The sequence below is a fragment of the Octopus bimaculoides genome, chromosome 11 (assembly GCF_046866305.1).
Source record: "Octopus bimaculoides isolate indiv1 chromosome 11, ASM4686630v1, whole genome shotgun sequence".
NCBI classification, from domain to species: Eukaryota; Metazoa; Mollusca; class Cephalopoda; order Octopoda; family Octopodidae; genus Octopus; species Octopus bimaculoides.
In genome coordinates, this window is record NC_142938.1 from 50,449,188 (window position 1) to 50,453,706 (window position 4,519).

Consider the following 4,519-nt stretch of genomic DNA (forward strand, 5'->3'; position numbering starts at 1 on the left):
GTGTGTGTATTTGTATCTGTGTGTGTGCTTGTGTGTGTGTGTGTGTGTGTGTGTGTGTGTGTGTGTGTGTGTGTGTGTGTGTGTGTTTGTGAATATGTACGTAGATAACCGTCTATATCTGCATTTATGTACATGTATTTATTTGCATTCTTTGTTATTGTTATGGAAGTGTTCGAATACTATAAAAGTGTGTGATCAAACTTTCTCTCAAAAACAGGAGTTTGATATCTTCCACTTTACTTTTCAAGTAGTTCCGAAAGCTGGCAAAGCTATCATTTAGATAAAGAATCTGTCAAAGAATAATATAGCTTTGGCATTCTGATCCCTTTTCCATGGATTAACCCACCAACCCATCACGTTGTGTGGAGAGAGATAACACTTACCTTCTCGTTGTCAATGATGAACTGCAATTGGAAGAGGAGTTGAACAAATTGAGGGAATAATAATAATAATAATAATAATAATAATAATAATAATAATAATACTAACAACAATAATAATAATAACAATGATAATTATGGTTTCAAATTTCGGCACAGGGCTAGCAATTTCGGGGGAAGGGCTAAGTCGATAACATGAACCCCAGTGCTCAACTGTTACTTATTTTATTGGCCCCTAAAAGATAAAAAGCAAAGTCAATCACGACGGAATTTGAACTCAGAACATAAAGAAGGACGAAATGCCGCTAAGCATTTTGCCCGGCGTGCTAACGATTCTGCCAGCTCACCGCCTTAATACTAATAATAATAATAATAATAATAATAATAATAATAATAATAATAATAATAATAATCATTATTATTATTATTATTATTATTATTATTATTATTATTATTATTATTGAGTGAGAGAGCAGTTCATGCTATCAAAGTGACGCTGGGGTAAAATATACGAAGCCCAATACATCCATCATGGCTACCCGTCTGATAAGGGTACACCAGACACAACCATACGTGCATCACAACCATACGTGCATCACAACCATACGTGCGCGACATGGTAATCTCATACCAAGATAAACAGCGCATGACCTCGCAGGTGGGGCCCAGTTAGAATTTTCTGCAGGTCGCGTAGCCTATCTTGCTCAAAAGGTCCCTGAATAAATGGATGTTTAAGGATGATGAACAAAGCACCCACGCCTCCAGAGGTGGATTATACAAACTCTAAAGAATTCTTCTCAAGACATGGCTATGATGCTCCATCGCTACTTCTGCACGTGATTATAGATACACATATTGTCAGCCACTAAGAGACATGCTCAACTGGTTAAGGTCAAACAACTGACAAGCAAATCTGTGGTATTGAGCAGAATATTTGCTGTAGCTCATCTTTTATACCAAGTCAAAAGAATGTACATGATAACACTTCCAATCAGTTAAGATCAGAAGTCATGGGAGCCACTGCCTGGTACTGCATCAGGGCAGTGGAACTGCATCAGAGCAGAAGGTACTCTTGTTATTATTATCATTATAATTCTTTCTGCTATAGCAAAACCTGAAATTTTGGGGTTGGCAGCTAGTCGATTACATCAACTCTATTTGTTCGACTGGTACTTCCTAATGATACTTTCGTTATTGACTACGGGGGCTGCAAATTAACAACAACAATAATAACGCTATCAGCATTAGCAATAAAATGAAGCATCAATAATAGCAAAGAATAACAGTATCAATACCAACCACCATGATATCAACAACAGCAACATTAGCAAGAATGATATCAGCAACAACAACAACTACAGCAACAACAACAGCAACAACATCAGTAGAAAAAGGTTGGTAGCAAAAACATCAGCACCAGCAAAAATGACACCAGTAACAAGAAGAATACCAACGAACACAACAACATCAGCAACAACAGAATAATGATGTACAATATAAAATTAACACCAGCAACAACGGAATCAACAATAAAGATCCTCCCTCATATCCAGTAGGGCCTCCTGCTCGGTTAGAAATGGTAATGAAATTCCCCTCAAATACACTCCGACATTTGTAAAAAACAGATATATTTGATAATGCAGTTCTAGACATCGCGAAAAAAAAATTAGAGGAGATGGTCATGGTTGGAATATACTTGATTATAGGCTTACTCAATCAGGGATTTAGGTTTTAAGTAACAACAGAAACAATAATGGCGATTAGAGCAAGAAACATTACAACAACAGCAACAACACCTTCAACAATGGCTGCAATGCATTAAGAGCAAACATGAAAACGTAAGGACGTTCCCCGTTGTTAATAAAAATACCAGTGGTTCCATCAGTGTCCCCCCCTACCAGCCTATCTATCCTCACTCTCCCTTAGATGCCGACATTTTGTTTATCTACTCCCGAACCGACCTTCACGCCTCCTACCGACCTACCAGACATTATAGATTTCATTGATTTCGCAAATATGTATGTATTTTTCGGTTATTGCCTTTCTCGGCTACAGCAAAGTCTGCGACACTGGCAGCAGCTATGATGAGAGAGCTTCCGCATACTAACTTAATCTGTTAGACATAGCAACCAATTATCCCGCAAACCTAGTAATGCTGTTATAGGGAAAAAAAGGAAAGTGATTGAACTATATACATCCGGACTTCGATATAGTACTCTTCAAACAAAGACGAGATGAATAAGACTGCAACAGTCAGGACTAAACTGGGGCTAACGACGACGGAGACATCAACAGCAACTACAAAAACAACAACAAACCAGTACTAAGGATTTATCTATACGGTCGTTAGAGCATGTATGTATGTATGTATGTAGGTAGGTAGGTATGTATGCATGTATGTATGTATGCATCTATCTATCTTTTTTATCTATCTATGTATGTATGCATACATGCATGTATGTATGGATGCATATATGTATGAATGCATGTATATATGCATGCAAATATGTATATATGTATGCGTGAATGAATGTATATACCTATATGTAAGCATGCATGCATGTATGTATGTATGTGTGTATGTATGTATGTATGTATGCATGTATGTATGTGTGTACGTATGTGTGTATGAATGTAAGCATGCATGTACGTATGCATAAATGTACGTGTGTACCGATGTATGTACGTATGTATGTATGTACGCAAGTATGGATGTATAAATGCTTGTATGTATATATGTATGTATGTATGTATGTGTGTGTGTATGTGTGTATGCGTGCATGTATGTATGTATGTATGTATGTATGTATGTATGTATGTATGTATGTATGCATGCATGTATGTATGTATGTAAGAATAACCACAAATCTAATTACTGATATTTCCAATGCATCTAATACATACGATTCAAGGTTAGGCAACAAATTGTTACGTGGATATCCTCTTCGGTCGTTATAAGCGAAAAACGCTGATGAAAATGCCCTCTATGGAATATATTTGTAAATGTATGTATGCGGGAGTGAGAGAAAGTACGTATCGAATTTACATCTGTATAATGCACGACAAAAAACAACTTTATCATCCAAAAGTGCATTGTACATAGTTTTGCACATTATACAAATGTTCAAAAATCAGAACGTTAGTGCATTGCATATAATCTGCTCCAAATACGTCTGAAATATGGATTTTTCATTTCCTTAATTGCTTCTGCTGACTATAGATTTTATTTGATTCTAAAAAGCACTAAGAACTTTATGAGAGGTTCTTCATATGTGGACAAGATGCACCCACTTTAGTGAAAAGGACATGACTGGACATTTCGCATTTCAGCACAATTTAGCCCTTCCTCTTCGAAACAGGGAGATTGTTAGCATGCCAAAATTTTGTTAACACACTTGGTTGATTGATCAATGTAGTTGCTACGAACATCCTTTGTCTTTTAAGATACGTAGTTCAATTTGAAAATGCACAAATTGATTCATATATTCGCTTTTCTTTACGTCTAATGTATAACCTTTTGTATACAGGTTACCACAATATTATACCAAATATCAATTGTTCGAATTAGTGCCGTTCCTGTTCAGCTGGAGAAGTGCTTCAACTATCAATAGTTCCAGAGATTGAAAACAGTAGTTTATGTGGTTATATGGCTAAAATAAAAGTAATTAAATAATGTGTTCTAATTGTTTTTATTCATTTTTTACATGTACTAGTATAAAGTACGCAATATACAGACATACTTTTCTTTATCTAAAAACAAAAAAAAAACTGCGAATTATACACGGGGTGGAGCGCATTATGTTGATTAATACATCACACACACACTAACAAACAAACACACGCGTGAACATACACACATGCATACACACACACTAGTAGTTAGAGTATTGCACGCACGATCGAAAGTTCTTGAGCAAAATATTTCAGGTTTTCTCCGATCCCTTTCACATCTGACGTGTAGCACACCATGCACCAGTGAAAGCAATGTCAATTTGATAAGAGGAGTGACCTAGTGTATAGCACAAACATTTGACAACTATAAACAATTCATCTGTGTATTTGTTTAGCAATAAATCGAGGAAACATTCATCTGTAGTCTACAAAAGGAGAGTCCACAATATGCATATATATATATATAT

At 36.0% G+C, this 4,519-nt stretch overlaps 1 long non-coding RNA gene across 1 annotated transcript in view; it reads left to right on the forward strand.

Moving 5' to 3' along the window:
* The window catches only part of LOC106868274 (uncharacterized), a 31,713-nt gene extending 27,656 nt beyond the window's left edge, over positions 1-4,057 (forward strand). The window contains exon 2 of the long non-coding RNA XR_016243667.1: positions 3,908-4,057. This is a non-coding gene — a long non-coding RNA (uncharacterized LOC106868274). The remainder of the gene's footprint in view (positions 1-3,907) is intronic.
* The last annotated feature ends 462 nt before the right edge of the window (positions 4,058-4,519 follow it).